Here is an 18,073-nt window from a genome sequence, read left to right as displayed (position 1 = left end):
GAGAAGATATCTCTATTATTTTTCCCAACATCACTGAATTTTTTTTTCAAACACATTCTTACTTTTTATTGTGTTTTTTTTTCATCATTCATATTTCATTTTTTTTTCAGTGACATCGAATTACACATTTTTTTTTCTTTTCTCAATCTTACAAGTTCTTCTCCCTCTAACTATTTTCTCACACTAAATATTTCTCCTCCCCCAAACTAATTATTTAGCTTATGATATCATGCATATAATGGTGAAGAAAAATCAGTAGTATGGTTACAATTTTTTGAAATTTTTCGGATCAATGGGTGAAATTAAAAACATAACGGGTTTAGGCTCAATAGGGTTAACTAGGGATGTATTAATCCGATATGGTAGGCTTGAAAGGCTCAAACTATCCAACAAATGCCTAAGTCATATTCCAATTGAATACTATCAAGGATTTCCTCTCAAAAGAATAAACATACAAGTTCTAAGCTATCCCGTCAATCTTACCACAAACCATAGTAAAATAATTATAACAATTTTCACAGATTGAGTAATTGCAATTATACACAGGTTTCTAAGCATCCAAACTAATCCAAAGAGTTAACAGAATCAAGCACACAGTTATTTTACAATTTCAGATCACATTACACTAATCAGCAGTATACAACTATCCTCTAGCTTATTGTCATTCCTTAACTAAAACAGAAAATTAAAGTGCAGAAAATAAAAAATTTTAAATCTCTCCCCCCAAACTAAATATGACATTGTCCCCAATGTATACAATAAAATGCAGAGAGAAGAGACTTACCTGAGACCCTTTCAGAAAGGGTTAGGTGGACCCTTTTCATCCAAAAGAGCCCTCGTACTAAATGAAGAAAATTGACCACCACTAGTGTTGATTTCAGAGTTTTGCACAAGAGTAAGCTCACCTTCAGAACTACCACACATCAATCTTTTCCAACGACGCTGAATCGTTCGAAGTCACTCTTTAGGCTTTGCTTTCTTCTTATCAGCTTTGACAAAAGACCCCTTCACCATCTCAATCTTGCAACAGGTAGGAATGTCGGTTGGGGCAAAAACATTAAAACTGACCTCTTCATCTTGCACTCGCAACTTTAACTCTCCCTTTTGAACATCTATTAATGCTCAGCCCGTGGCTAAGAATGGTCTTCCCAAAATAATGGGAATAGTTGAATCTTCCTCCATATCAAGGATTAGGAAATCTGCAGGGAAGATAAACTTACCAACCTTCACCAGTACATCTTCAATTATCCCACGAGGATGAGTCAAAGAACGATGCCGGTTGTAAAGTCAACATTTGTAGGCTTTACTTTTCCCAATCCTAGCCTTTTGAAGACAGACAATGGCATTAGATTAATGCTTGCTCCCAGATCACATAGAGCTTTAGTTTCCACCGAACCCCCTATAGAGCATGGAATATTGAAACTACCCGGATCTTTAAGCTTGGGCGGTAGTTTCTTTTGCAAAATGGCGCTACACTCTTCAGTTAATGCCACTGTTTCATAGTCCTCCATTTTTCTCTTCTTAGACAATATCTCCTTCATGAACTTCACATAACGGGGCATTTGTTTCAAGGCTTCAGCAAAAGGAATGTTGATGTGTAGTCTTTTGAAGACCTCTAGAAATTTTGTAAACTGCTTGTCTAGATTGGTCTTTCGAAGTCTCTGAGGATAAGGTATCTTCACATGATGATCAATACTGATTGGTGGAGACTGTTGTGGTGGTGCTGGGCTATCAGTAATCTTCTTATCTGATGATGTTTGAGTTGGTGCTGTTTGATCTTTAATCTCCTCATCCACTGGTTGTATCATCTCAGGCCCGTCATATTTTTTCCACTCCTTAAGGAAATTGCTTTACATTGCTCTTTTCCTTTTGCATCACTAGTGCTAGGAGAATTTCCTTGAGCTTGTTTTGCCACTTGAGTAGCCAATTGTTCCATTTGAGTTTTTAGAGTTTTAATAGAGGCTCTAGTTTCCATCATGAATTGGAGCAATAAATCAGCTTGGATAGTGGAGCCTCCACTAGGACTTTGTTGTTGAAGCTGTTGTTGGTTTTGTTGGGGCTGGTTTCTCTGCTGGTAGAACCCATGTTGGTTGTGCCCATAATTATTGTTTTGGGAATAGTTTCCAATGGCCTTTGCTTGATCCATTGGCAAATCATCCACATCTGCCTGACACTCTGAAAAGTGATGATTGCCTCCACATATCTCACAAACAACTTGGGCTTGTTTAGCTTGCTCTGCGATTAGCTTTGTCAAGGCCTCAACCTGAGCTGTCAGCTTTGTAATGGCATCCACCTCTAGCACGCCAGCTACCTTCTTAGTTTGACTCCTTTCAGTTGGCCACTGTTGATTGTTTAGAGCCATCTCCTCCAATAGATCGTAAGCCTCATTTGCACTCTTTCTCATAAAAGCTCCACCAGCTGCTGCATCTATAAGAGTTCTAGTGTTACCAACTAGCCCGTTGTAGAAGTTATGAACCAACATCCACTTCTCAATACCATGATGAGGGCACTTTCTGATCAGATCTTTAAACCTCTCCCAAGACTCATGGAGAGATTCATTGTCTTGTTGATAGAAGTTGTTGATTTCTCCTCGCAGCTTGGCAGACTTTGCTGGAGGAAAGAACTTTGACAAAAATTTCGTTGCCAGATCATTCCAGGTAGCAATAGAATTGGGTGGTAAGGAGATTAACCAGCTCTTGGCTCTTTCTCTGAGCGAGAATGGAAACAATCTCAGACGAATGGCATCATCACTAACTCCATTAACTTTAAAAGTCTCACAAAGTTCCATGAAGTTCGAGAGATGCAGATTAGGATCTTCAGAAGGGAGGCCACCAAACTGAATTGAGGACTGCACCATTTGAAGTATGGCAGGTTTGATTTCAAAATTATTAGCATGCACTGTCGGTGGCCTGATACATGACTGCACCCCCGTAAGAGTAGGGAGAATGTAATCTCTCAAGCTATGGCCATTAGCTTGATCTTCAACGGCACCACCATTATTACCGTTGTTGCGTCCATTGTTTGCAGCATTAGCGTTGTCAGCCATGATTTCTGATGTTTCAGCAGTTGCTGAAACTCTTTCCTGCCTCTTGTTCCTTCGGTTTCTTCTACAAGTTTTCTCAATTTTAGGGTCAACGGGTAATATAACTGCTTGCCCTTGGCGGCGCATGCACTCAAAATACCTGAAATAGATAAGAACAGTTTTGCAAGAGAAACCTTAGAAATTCAGCAAGAGAAAATATACCAAACTAGAAGTTAGTATAATTTTGTGTAATATTAATCTTTAAACAATTCCCCAGTAACGGCGCCAAAAACTTGTTACGAAAATTATGATTACTACTCAAGTATACGCAATCAAGTAGTATCTCACGCAAGTGAGGTCGAACCACAAGGAATTGGATTAAGTACTACTAAACTATACTTATGATTCTATCTGGTAAAACAATACTTTTTGCAATTTAAAGAAAATAATTCAGAAAATTAAAAAGAATAGATGAAGATTAATCAAGATGAGAGATTAGGGAGGTGAATCCTGTTGTTAAGTTACCAACGTTAATACCTAATTGTTATCCTTATCTTAATGTGAATGACAGATTATGAATTAACCTAACTCTTTTCAGATCTTTTAGGTTCTAAATCTCATGTTCTCTAATTAACTTCTTAATTAAATCAACATGAAATCAGCATTAAGCAATAATCTAATTGTGACTAAGGCTATGTAAATACTTTCGTTTCACATCAAAACCTAGACTATCCAATTTTAGCATTCTCAATTCTCACTTTTCAGATTTCGAATTGAGATCATTAAACATGTAAAAGGTGATCAAACTTGCACATGGAATTAAACACAAATATAGATAGTATTCACAAACAAGATGGAGGAATGGCAATTATTTATTAACTAGGCATAAACTTAAACAACATTCATCATCCTCCCTTAATGGGAAATTTAGCTCATAAAAACAATAAAAACATCCATGATTAAATCTGAAACAAAACTAAACATAAAAGAAAGAAATAAGGGTAAAAGAAAGAAACTAGAAGGTGATATCGCTCCGGGTCTTCAAGATAGCTTCCTCTCCCCCTTCATCCACTTTTTAGGTCTTTTTCTGCTTAGGGTGACCTTTTGAGTCGTATTCCTTATATAGGGATGAGAGGTGTGCCTCCAATTGAGAGAAACATTAAAATTAGCTCAAAACCACGACGTCCGTACCTAGTCGCGACTAGCCTTTAAGCTGGTCGCGACTACAGGCAAACCTCGAAAATCAGAGGTTCTGCCAAAATCTCGAAGTCGCGACCAGAGTCTCGACCACAAAAAAGGGTCGCGACCTGGCTCATTGGTAGTCGCGACTACTGATGCCTCTTGAGCAGACTTTTCCAATTTTTTTGCCAATTTGTCCCGTTTTTTCACCATTTGACTGAATTTGAACTTTGACACCCCGGGAACCTGAAATAATGAAAATCAAACGTAAAATCGCTCCAAAAGATACTAATAGACGAGAAAATGCTTATTTTTCAGACCCGAAACATAGGCTAAATATAACCTAACATACGTATGCCAATTAAATTGTGTCATGTGTACACCATAAATATATAAACAGTCCACCATAACAGTGAACAACAAAAAATAAAAAAAAAATATCAAAATGCTAACAGAACCCGAGTTTTGTCGCCAAAAAGTAAATTTTGAGAGTTAATTAGTAGCAAGGTAGAACTTTTAAAAACCAGTTCTCTTTCACCTAATTGGTTCTTCTTCTCTACCACCTTGGCTTTGTTTTTCCTCGAAGCTTGTTGCAAGGTGACGGAACACATTGTTATAATAAACCCGATCACTTTGTGGCATCTATGTTAAAAATAAAATTGTCTCAAAAATTTACTAACAAATGAATCAAATACTTTACAAAAATCTATGTTTTATATAATTTTGTTCTTTTAAACAATCTTTCCTTTAAATAAATAATAAATAAAGAAAATAATAATAACCTGATTCACCACTGCTTTAAAACTTTCTAATACTGCTTCTGCATTATTGATTGACAGATCCATCTGAGGAGCCTTAAAAAAAACAAAATTTATTCATCAATAATCTTTTAAATTCAGAATTTTTCTTTTCTTTTCAATCTTGCAGGATTTTCTTCCATCTATTTTTCTTCTCACACTAGGTATCTTGGCTCCCCCAAACTAATTGTGTAGCTTATGATATCATAGATAAAATGGTGAAGACAAAATTAGCAGTGTGGACATATATTTTTCGGTTCAATAGATGAGAAAAAAACAGGTTTAGGCTCAAGAGGGTCAACTAGGGATAAAAATTTAATGGTAGGCTAGAAAGGCTCAAACTATCCAACAAATGCCTAAATCATATTCCTATTGAACATTGTCAAAGATTTCGCCTCAAAAGAACAAAACATGCAAGTTCTAAGCTATCTTGTCTGTCAATCTTACCACAAACCATAGTAAAACAATTATAATAATTTTCACAGATTAACAAAATTGCATTTACACACAGGTTTTTAAGCATCCAAACTAATTCAAAGAGTTAACAGAATTGATCACACAGTTATTTTACAATTTCAGAGACACTTTACCATCAACAGCAGCATACAACTATCTTTAGCTTAATTAATCGACTAACAACTAAATAAAAAGACTAAACTAAAACAAAATAACTAAAAAGAACAGAATAACTAAAACAATTAAATTTTTTTTTAATTTCGTGATTGAATCGATTATATGATTTAATTTCTTAGAGAATCTTTTGGGATTAAATGTAACAACTATAAATAAGTGTTTCTCTATTCTAAAAGGGAGTTCTGATCTCCAATCTTTAAAGCTCATACTTGAGATTCAGAGTCAAGTTTAGAGAGAGAGTCCAAGATCATAATGAGTGTGCGTAAAGGAATGTAATAGGAGTATCACTCTAGAAGTGATTTTCTATTTCTTTGTAATTATTCACTGTGTTGAGCATGTAATCTTAGGCTTATTCAATTGTATACTATTGACTATTCCTAATCAATAAAAGATCCATAATTCATTCATTCTCGAGCTAAGTTTTTCTTGTCTAATTTTAATTTTGTGATTGGTTTTAGTTTTGTTTATGCATTCTTGAATATTGTTACTGTTGTAACAATCGGTTTTGAAGGTGATCATTCACCACAAAATCTCCAAGGTACTTTATTTTCTTTTAATTAAGGATTATGTTTTGAGAGCATGATTAAATAATTCTGACTATCAATTCAGCAAACAAACTATTCAAAATTGACAAATCAAACCAACTCAACAAAACTTAAATTATGTCTAAATTTTCTTACAAAATTTTATTATCAAAACTCAAAACAAGCAGAAGAAGACATGGATCATGAAGAAAGAGTTCACTTTTTTCTTATGTAGTTCTAATTATTTTAAAGATCTTTTCAAATATATATATATATATGGGTGACTATTCAATGGTTACATTTTTATTGTAACCATATGGTTACATTTTTTTTTTTAACCTGTAATAGCAGGTTACTAATAGGTAGACTTTCCTTTTTTAGATTTAATTAATTATAATTAACTATTTTCTTAAAATAATTAATTAAATAGTAGACATTCCTTTTTTAGAATTATTTAATTATAATTAATTATTTTCTTAAAATAATTAATTAAATATTTAACAAGACCTCTTTTAGCAATTAATATTTATATTTAAATCCTTACTTGACACAAATTAAAATTCTCTTCTTATAATAAATTTTCACATGATTAATTATTTTTAAATGATATTTAATTATTTTGTAACAATTATATGAACTAAGTATGAGGCCTCAAGCTAATCAATCGATAACAAGCGCAACCATTTTTTTTCTAAAAAATCCTTCAACTTATTTCATTTTTTACTTTTTAAATATTTAAATAAAAAAATTAAATAATTAAGTGTAATAATTTAAAATTAAGATTACAAGTATAATAAAATTTAAATTATGAAATTATATGTATATAATTTTAAATTATAAAAAGTTTTGCTATAAAATTTTAAATAATTTAAGTATAAAAAAATAAATTGCTAAAAGATCCTTATATAGTAATAAATTGCAAAAAATTAATTAATAATTATAATTAATTTAATTTTAAAATATAATTAATCTTAATTAAAGTTTTATAAGAAAATAAATGATTAGGTCACTTTCAGGTTACAAGTTATTTATTATTTATTTTTATTTAATTTTCAAATTAATCACAACCATTTAATAGTAATTCAATAGCTTAAAAAAATGTAACCATGATGGTTACAATAAAAATGTAACCATTGAAACTTCTTCCATATATATATATATTGAAGATAGGATAATAATATAATTTTACCTGATTTTGTATTAGTGGCCGGAAGGGCATTGAATTTGAAGCAAAAGAGTCTTCATTATTCATCAAGAATGGTACTTGAGTTTCATTAGTCACATGATCATCACTAGTATCATATATCAAACCACAAAATCAATAAATATATATATATATCATAAAATTATATAATGAGAGAAATTAACTAATAAAATAAACTTACATATTGAGTTGTTGCATGAAATTTGAGATGCCAAGTTGATGAGGATTGTTATTATTAGGAGAAGTATTAGAGTCTTTAAATGTGTGTTTCATAGTATCACCAACAGGCTCCTTATCATAAAAAATAGTTCATTTAAGAATAATGGTACTTATTAAATCATAATCTTATGATATTGGCAATAATTGGAAGTTTAATTGCATCCAATTATTATGACTTATTAAATCATTATCTTCATGATATAATTCTTCAATTAAACCACCAACATCCTCATCAATAATTACTTCATTATTTTCCTTATTATCCCATGTTGATGGAAATTGGAAGTTTAATAATTATTTTTGAAATTCTTCCATATTCATCATACTGTTAATATACAGATTTATCTATTTATATACGTATGCTTATTATTGATTTTATTTATAACATAGAGTAATTAGCAAATTCCTAATATACATGATTTGTCTATTTATATACGTAGGCTTATTATTTCTAATTAGTTTTTTAAAAAAATTATGTTATCTTTTTTTTTTTTTTTGACAAAAAAAAAAGATTATTATTTTTGAACTAATTAAATGTAAATAAATAAAAAATGGAATTTAATTTTTTTTATTTTAAAAAAAAATAGATAGGGATTTAAATCCGTTAAGTTTGACTGTTAATTGGGTTTGCCACTATATATGCACATGTACACGTATCGTATTTTAATTGGTCCAAATAATTTCAATAATTTAAATATTACAAAAAATTGTTTTAAAATTAAAAATAAATAAAATAAAATAAGTTATTTCTCTTCTTCTTGGATCTCTGGTTCATCCATCATTACTATCCATGATGACCAGCAGCCACAATCTATTACTTTAATCCAAATCAACACCAAAAAAAATTAGAAAACAATTCCATTTTCATATCTATCCTAAAAAAACCCAAATCAAATAAATAAAACTCCAATCCCTCATCTACCTTTCTCTAGCACCGGCAAAGCCCCCACCTTGCGATTAGATCTCTTCCTCGACGATTGCAGATGGTAGGGGACGATTAGTATTGTAGTGTGGTGCTTTGGTTTATCGCACAGAGAAAGAGTGAAATCAGATTGGTGAGAGAAAAGGGGTTCATCCATGGATTTGGATTTTAGGATTTTTTTTTTGTTTCTTTTTTATTTATTTATTTTAAAATAAATTTTTATATTGTTTAAATTAGGAAAATTTGCGACAAAAGTCCTCAAAATGTTCACTTTGTTATAGATTAGTCCCAAGCTCGAAAAATAGCGGTGATAGTCCTCAAGCTCATGATTTTTATTTGTCCGTTAGTCTTAATTTTAACTGAGCCGCTTATTTTTTAAAAATTGACATGTGTCAAAATATTATTGGTCCAAATTATTATTGTAATTTTAAAAATAAAAATAAATAAATAAATAAATCGTTTAAAAAATAATTTCTTTTTTCTTTTTCTTTTTTTTTTTCCTTTTTCTTTCTTTTCTTCTTCTCCGTCTTCTTCTTCTTCTCACTCTGCCAGAAAACCTACCAACCCCCAGCCCTTTCTCTTGGCGTGGAGAAACCCACCAACCCCCAACCCACATTCAGACCAGTTTTATCGATCCGTTCTACCATGTCTGCTTCGGTGGAATGATCTTCTCCTACCTCGCCGCTCTGCCCGTAGAGCATCGCCATCTCGAGCACCAGCAGCACACCAAAGGAACACGACCATTGATTCATTCCTCAGGTTTGGGCTTTCTCTTTTTTTATTATCAATTCATTATTTGGATGTCTGAATTGGGAAGATTCCATTTTGTTTAGTTTTGTTCGTTTTTAGGGTTTAAGTTTTACTTTATGTGATTTGGAATTTTTTTTGAACTGATGAGATATTCAACTGAGGAGATTTTTCTAGGTTCATTTCAAGCTTGAAGGACCGAGAATGGCCGACATCAGGTTTGGGTGTGGCTGTTCGACGAGAGAGAGAGAGAGAGAGAGAGAGAGAGAGAGAGAGAGAGAGAGAGAGAGAGAGAGAGAGAGAGAGAGAGAGAGAGAGAGAGAGAGAGAGAGAGAGAGAGAGGGAGAGGGAGAGAGAGAGAGAGAGAGAGAGAGAGAGAGAGAGAGAGAGAGAGAGAGAGAGAGAGAGAGAGAGAGGGTGGGCTCACGAGATCGGTCAGAAGGGAAAATTGGGTTTTGGGACCTAGGGATCATGAAATTTTGGTCTGGTACAAGTTGGTGTTACATGTTTGTTTTTGGTAGAAAGAAACCCCAAAATAGGTGGGTGACGGCTGGAAAGTTATGAGTTTTTTAGGTATGGGATTCAATCGATTCTGGCCATGGTGGTTGTGGATGTGCGTAGAAGGAAGAAGACGAAGGGAAAAGAGAAGAGAAAGGGTCAGGGTAATTTCTGGGTATTGAAAAGAAGAAAAGAAGAAGATGACAGAAAAAATAAATAAAATAAAATAAATTTATAATTTTAAAATATTTTTTAGTTTTTATTTTATTTTAATTATTTTTAATTAAAATTATTATTTGGACCAATAAGGTTTCAACACGTGGCACTCTTGAATAAATTCACGAAGCAGTTAAATTTAGGACTAACGGACTTACAAATGGTGCGACCTTGAGGACTATTGCTGATATTTCTCGAGCTTGAGAACTAATCTGTAACAAAGTGACATTTTGAGGACTTTTACCGCAAATTTTCCTTTAAATTATTAAAATTGTTAAGGCCAATGAAAACACGTGTACATATCGGTAAACTCAATTGGTATTTAATGGCCAAATTTAACGATGCAGAATTAAAGACAAGAGGGTTTTACAAAAAAAAAAAAAATTAAGTGTATAACAATTAAAAATAGGGAAATTCTACCATGTATCTTTTTAAAATAGATATATTGATGCACCCCTATCTGTTTTAGCATCCGAAATAATTTTTTATTCAAATTTTTTCTCATGGTCATGTACGTTATAGTTATTTAAGACATCCTGCAAAATTTTAAGAAATTTCAAAAAGTTTAACACGCCGAAAACTATGTTCAAACAGTGTATTGCACGCGTGACTATTTTATTTTATATGCGTGTAAAATCAACTGTTTGAACATTGTTCTCTATATTGTAAATTATTCTGAATTTCTCAAAATTTTATAGGATATCTTAAATAGCTATAACATACATGAATATGAAAAAAAATTAGACTAAATAATTTTTCTGAATGCCGAAATAAATTAAGGGTGCATCAATACATCCCTTTTAAGGGGGTGCATTGTAGAATCACCTTTAAAAATATATGGGGATTTAGTCGCAAATTTCTCTATTTTTTTAATTTATGTTCAGAATAAATTTTAGCTTATGATTAGTATTTAGTGGCCAATAAAAAGTTGAGTTGATGACATTATGTTATGAGTGTTGATGTACATTTTCACTAGTAATAATACATATAGAAAATTTCCATACCACATCGTCAAGGTTACAAATTTTAAAAGAGAATCTCAAGTATAAAGGGTGACTTTTGTAATTCCCAACATGAAAAGGAATAATATATATTTTTTTGAATGGAAAAGTATTTCATAAGATAAAAAAGAAAATAAAACTCATCATTCTCTTCTAAAAGACATGAGTGGTAAAAGCTTGTCGTCAATGAACAACAGTGATATAAGTCTTGTATCAATATAATTAGTGAATATCTCTTCCACTGTGTCTGTACTGAAATCATTAGAAGTGTAAATTAAAAAAAACAAAATTATAATTATAATTAGTGATATAAGTCTTGTGTCAATATAGTTTTCGGCGACATATTCTTGTCCAGTGCCTTGTACTATTCAACTATCTTAAGGTAATAGCAATTTTTGCAATGATCTATTTCAGTTCTTATATGCACTTAGTAGTAGACACTAACTCTCATTTGCCACTAGGCCCCAGGTAAAAGTGAAAAAGATTTGCCCTCTGAGAGTATGGTAAATACTATAATGCATTTGTTTTAGCAAGTTATACAAGCATTTATTTTTTGTTCAGTTCATTTTGTTCATGCTGCATCGAAGAAAGAAAATGAGTTAAATTGAGAGTTTTGTGTCATTAATACTTTTTTACTGTACAAGTTAGGTATCTTTTTATGAAGCTATCTTACTGTGCACTAGGCTAAACTATGATATTTATCACTTATTTTATTTGAGCATGAAGGTTCGATTAGTTTCTTTCCCTTAATAGGAAAGTTTATGCCTATTGAAAGGTCATTTTTATTTGGAGTTTTATGCCTATGAATACAGATTTATGTGAAGACACAACTGTAAAGATTAATTTTAACAACTTGACGTTGCTTCCAGAAAGAGGAAATAAAATGATCATACGAGGAGCATGTTAAAAAGCTGCTTGAGATGACTCCACCAAACCAAAGGGTAAAGATTTTCTTCATAAAGTTGATCGAGCATATACTCAGAACGTGAAAAGAATTGGGTGAGAATGTCTCAGATGCCTCATTTTCTCTTGCTTAGACTTTTAGAAAGAAAATTGATTGTTGTTATGAAGCTTAATTTATTTACGAGTTATCTTTTTGTGCTTATTAGGAAGCGTGATGGCTGTCCCCCATTTGAAAAACAACCTATAGAGAAGAAAGTTGTCCAAGATGGAGCTAAGAAACGGTATGCAAGTCCACAAATTTCAGTCCTTAATTATCCTATAAAGCACTTGTCTATTTGTTACTAGCTAAGGAGTTTTTTATTTTTATTTTATAATATAATGTATATACAGTACATAGTATATATCCTATCCTATTAAGGCATTCTGTGTTGGAGAGACTCTTTAGCTATTTACTTACGAGTAGTGATCATTTTATTTGAGATGGGTATGTCTTATATGTTATTTGAGAGACTCTTTAGCTTTGTAGGTGACAGAACTGGGGAATATCCCTCCTACTGGAGTATATGGAATGAATGGAATTGTGGGTCTCTTCGTGGCTAAAATTAAAAATGAATATATTCCTAGTCCCTAGCCTTGTGTTTTACTTCTCTGTACTTCTGTATAATTTGTTTTGTCTCCTCATAAGTCATAAATTGGTTTATTTATTTTTATATCCATCTAAAATTGATAAACCAACATGCTTCTTGATTATATTTCTTTCTTTCTTATGTGTTTGAAATATGTTTGTTTATATATTCTTCAGTAGGCCAAGGTGGAGACTTGGAAATAAAGAACTTATTAAGTTTCTGGTATACTGTTGTATTAGTGTAACTTGTTTCCCTGTATGCTATCTTACATTAGTCTTGGTGTTCTTCAACTCTGTTGTACTACTTCTAGTATTTTCGGTTATTTGTGTCAGGTGTATATGCAGAAGTTAGTTAATAGGTTTGATCAGTTAAGTCTGTTAGAGTCTTGTTTTCTTTACTCGGTTTGTAATGAGGTCCAGTATATATAATGCTGGCCTCTACCCTGTTTCTTTTCAATTCAATTTTTCTTTCTTCTTCTGTCTAAACATTCTTTTTACATTTCTCAATATGGTATCAGAGCGGGAAAGATAGGCTTTCCCGTCCGATCCTCCCAGCTGCTGTGTCTTCTTCTCCGGCATCGTTGTGTACCTCCCGATCTTCTTCTCCGATCGTGTTCTTTCTCTGAACATTGATTCCGCACAATGGCTACAGATGAAAATCAAACCAGTATTCCCTCTGATGTTACAGATCTTGGAAATCCCTCAAATCGAGCTAATCAAGGTCTTCAAATCACTTCCAGCAAGAATCCATTGGAGGATCCAGCCAGCCCTTTCTTTCTTCACCATGGTGACAATCCAGGGAACGCTTTGGTGTCTCAACCACTTACTGGACAGGACAACTACGTCTCATGGAGCAGGGCAATGCAGCTCGCGATTTCTGTCAAAAACAAAATCGGATTTCTCGACGGTTCAATTCCTAAACCTTCTATTTCTGATCAAAGTCTTTATAATGCTTGGTATCATAATAATAACATTGTGATATCTTGGATCTTAAATTCGGTTTCCAAAGAAATCTCATCAAGTATTCTTTATGATGAATGTGCATCGAGTATTTGGAATGATCTAAAGACTCGTTTTCATCAGAAAAATGGTCTTCATATATACAATTTGAGAAAAGATCTCATGAATCTTAAACAAGAAAATCAGACCATAAGCATTTACTTTACTAGGCTTAAAACAATATGGTATAAGAACTAACAAATTACAGGCCTTCATGCACTTGCAATGGATGCACTTGTGGAGGAGTCAAGAGACTTCAAGATCATTATCACATGGAGTACATCATGTCGTTCTTGATGGGACTCTCGGATTCATTCTCTCAAGTTAGGGGCAGCATACTTCTCATGGATCCTCTACCCGAAGTGAATCGTGTGTTTCATCTTGTTACTCAAGAAGAACAACAAAGAGGAACAGCCTCAAATATCAACAACAATAACTCGGCCATGGCGTTTGCATTCCAAGGGGACAAAAGAGGGAACCAAAAGGATGATAGTCAAGTTGGAAAATCACATCCATCCAAAAGAAATCGTCCCTACTGTACTCACTGCAACATACATGGTCATACCATCGAAAAGTGCTATAAAATCCATGGATATCCCCCGGGTTTCAACAAGCAAAACAAATCTAAGGAGGCAGCTACGAACCAAGTGCAAACTGGGGAAGAAAACATCTCTGCTGCAACTGAAAATCACGCTATTCTCCCCCAACTCTCCTCGGCACAGTACCAGCAACTTCTGAACTTACTCGCCTCTCAAACTAATGGTATGAATGGTAGTGATCCTAGTACTTCAACAGGTAATACAGGTATCATTCTATCACACCATTCAAGTTCCCCTTTTCTAAATTCCTGGATAGTTGACACGGGAGCTACTAGACATATATGTTCTGATATCAAAATGTTTCAATGTATATGTAAGACAACACCAACTAAAATAATTCTTCCAAATAATGATAGTGTTAATGCGAATCAAAGTGGATCTGTTGTTCTAGGAAACAACATTGTCTTGACCAATGTTTTATATGCCCCACTTTTCAAATACAATATCATCTCTGTAAGTTACCTCACTAAGAATTCTCCAATTTCTTTTTATTTCACTGCTGATGAGTTTACAATGCATGACAAAACCAGCAAGAGGACGATTGGAAGAGGTAGTAATGTCAAAGATCTATACATTCTTGATACTACACCAAGTCCATCTCAAGTCTTCTCTGTCTCAGATGAAGTTTGGCACTCGCGGCTTGGACACTTATCAAATAAACGACTGAATCTACTTAAAAATACTCTCAATTGTAACATGTCCGATTTGCATAAAACTTCTCCTTGCTATATTTGTCCTATTGCTAAACAAAGAAAACTCCCTTTTCCAAATAGCAATACGGTTTCTAATAAAATCTTTGATATTGTTCATTGTGATGTTTGGGGACCATATCATGTTGTATCACACACTAATCACAGATATTTTTTGACTTTAGTTGATGATTTTTCCAGATTCACATGGATATTTTTGATGCAACACAAATCTGATGTTAACTTCATTTTGCCTCAATTTCTGACCTATGTTCAAACCCAATTTAAGCAGGTTTTTAAGGTGTTTCGTTCTGATAATGCACCAGAACTGGTGTTTAAGGATTTATTTTCTAAACATGGCATTCTACATGAGTTCTCATGTGTTGAAACACCTGAGCAAAATGCAATTGCTGAAAGAAAACATCAGCACCTTCTCAATGTTGCACGATCTCTCTATTTTCAGTCTCGAGTTCCTATTAAATTCTGGAATGAATGTGTATTGACAGCAGCTTATATAATAAATCGAACTCCTACACCCTTGTTGAACAACAAAACTCCATATGAATTGCTTTTTGATAAGTTGCCTAGCTACCAACATCTCAGATCTTTCGGATGTCTGGTTTTTGCTTCAACTTTATTAAATCAGAGAAACAAATTCTCTCCAAGAGCCCGTACTTGTGTCTTTATGGGATACCCTCAAGGTGTAAAAGGTTACAAGCTCTATGATATAAATAATAAACAAATGTTTGTGTCTCGAAACGTTGTGTTTCATGAAAACATTTATCCTTTTCAAAAACTAAATAATGAGAATACTAATATTGATCCTTTTTCTCTTAATATAATTCCTCTTTCTGTAACAAATGACATGTCTGGTTGTGAGTACCCCACAGGTTCTAACAATGCTTCAAATGGTGCAAATCGCATAGAAGATATCAGCAATAATTCAGATCAAACTGAGGCAGAACCCACTCCCATTGGTACACCAGCAGTTCCACCACATCAAGTTACTGTCCCCACGATTACACCAGAATTTTCACCTGCACCAGAAGCTTCATCACCACAAATATCTCAGGACCTTCCAAGAAGATCGAGTAGACAATCCAAACCACCTGGCTACTTAAAAGATTTTGAATGCTACTCACTCATCCAAGATCATTCTTCAACTCCACATAAGATTGATAAATTCATTTCATATTCTAATTTATCTGAAACTCACAAAGCTTTCATCCTTGCAGTTTCGTTCAACAAAGAGCCAAGATCTTACTTTGAAGCCATACAAACCTTGGCTTGGTTGGAAGCAATGCAATGCGAGTTGAAAGCACTTTCAGACAACAAAACCTGGTCTATAGTTCCTCTTCCAGCCAACAAAAGAGCTATAGGATGTCGCTGGATTTATAAGATTAAATACCATAGTGATGGGAGCATAGAAAGGCTAAAGGCTCGTCTTTTTGCCCAAGGTTACACGCAACAAGAAGGGCTAGATTTCTTTGATACTTTCTCTCCTGTTGCAAAGATGGTCACCCTTAAATTACTCCTTGCTATATCTACCATTAAGAACTGGCACATTTTACAACTCGATGTTAATAACGCCTTTCTTAATGGAGATCTTAACGAGAAAGTTTACATGGAAATACCACAAGGTCTGACCCTACCTTCTTCTCTTAATGCAGGAACAAAAATGGTATGCAAATTACACAAATCGATCTATGGCCTGAAGCAATCTTCCAGACAATGGTACAAGAAGCTATCCGATGCTCTTCTCCAAGAAGGATTCAAGCAATCTCAAGCCGATTATACTTTATTCACTAAAGGATCCGAAGACTCTTTCATAGCTCTTCTGGTGTACGTAGATGATAGCATCATTATCGGTCCCAATATATCCAATCTACACCAGCTACAGAATTCTCTACATCAAAAATTCAAACTCAAAGCTCTTGGAGACCTCAAGTACCTCCTCGGTTTTGAAATTGCCCGTGCTAAGGAAGGATTATTTCTTTGCCAAAGAAAATACACACTCCAATTACTTGAGGATTCAGGTTTCATAGGCAGCAAACCCAGCAAAACACCCATGGATCCTAAGCAAAAACTTAACAATGATGAAGGAGAAAGTTTGACCAATCCTTCTCATTATCGACAACTTGTTGGGAAGCTTCTCTACCTAACCTTGTCAAAACCTGATATTACTTATGTTGTAAACACTCTCAGCCAATTCATGGCGAACCCTCGCACCACTCATCTTCAAGCAGTTCATCACCTCCTAAGATACATCAAAGGCAATCCTGGACAGGGGCTGCTCTATTCAAGAAATTCTTCACTACATCTTCGTGGCTTCTCCGACTCAGATTGGGCATCTTGCCCCATCACAAGACGATCTACAACTGGTTTTTGCATCTTCCTTGGAGATTGCCTCGTTTCTTGGCGCACAAAGAAACAACCAACTATTTCAAAAAGTTCAGCTGAAGCTGAATACCGAGCGTTGGCTGCTACCACTAGTGAAGTCACTTGGCTGCAATACCTCCTAGAAGACTTCCACATCCCTCAACCTCATCCCGCATTCATCTATTGCGACAACAATTCAGCCATTCATATCGCAAACAATCCCACTTTCCACGAAAGAACGAAGCACATAGAACTAGATTGCCACTTTATCCGTGACAAAATCACTAATGGATCCATCCGACTCATTCCTATTTCCACTACTCTACAACTTGCTGATGCCTTCACCAAGCCACTCTCTTCACCAATTCTGCATTCACATGTCTCCAAGATGTCAGTGTACGACATACACTCTCTATCTTGAGGAGGGGGTATTAAGTTTCTGGTATACTGTTGTATTAGTGTAACTTGTTTCCCTGTATGCTATCTTACATTAGTCTTGGTGTTCTTCAACTCTGTTGTACTACTTCTAGTATTTTCGGTTATTTGTGTCAGGTGTATATGCAGAAGTTAGTTAATAGGTTTGATCAGTTAAGTCTGTTAGAGTCTTGTTTTCTTTAGTCGGTTTGTAATGAGGTCCAGTATATATAATGCTGGCCTCTCCCCTGTTTCTTTTCAATTCAATTTTTCTTTCTTCTTCTGTCTAAACATTCTTTTTACATTTCTCAATAGAACTCTCTCAATTGTGGAAATGGTCAGATCAGAATCCGGTGTGTTATCTTGGCTTTCTAAAATGATTTTATTAACACTAACATTTGCCAGGATGTGAACTTAATTATCTTCCAAGTAACACTAGAAGTGGAATTATTTCATAGTGTCATAACTATCTTTGATGTGTAAAGTTAAATCTTTTCTTTTGT

At 33.9% G+C, this 18,073-nt stretch overlaps 1 non-coding gene across 1 annotated transcript; it reads left to right on the top strand.

Moving 5' to 3' along the window:
• The first annotated feature begins 2,492 nt into the window (after positions 1-2,492).
• On the top strand, positions 2,493-2,599 carry LOC133033812 (small nucleolar RNA R71). Its single transcript, XR_009685874.1, has one exon. It is a non-coding gene; the product is annotated as a small nucleolar RNA R71 (small nucleolar RNA).
• The last annotated feature ends 15,474 nt before the right edge of the window (positions 2,600-18,073 follow it).

Source organism: Cannabis sativa, chromosome 1, assembly GCF_029168945.1.
Source record: "Cannabis sativa cultivar Pink pepper isolate KNU-18-1 chromosome 1, ASM2916894v1, whole genome shotgun sequence".
Lineage (NCBI taxonomy): Eukaryota > Viridiplantae > Streptophyta > Magnoliopsida > Rosales > Cannabaceae > Cannabis > Cannabis sativa.
This window is presented reverse-complemented; position numbering and strand designations above follow the sequence as displayed.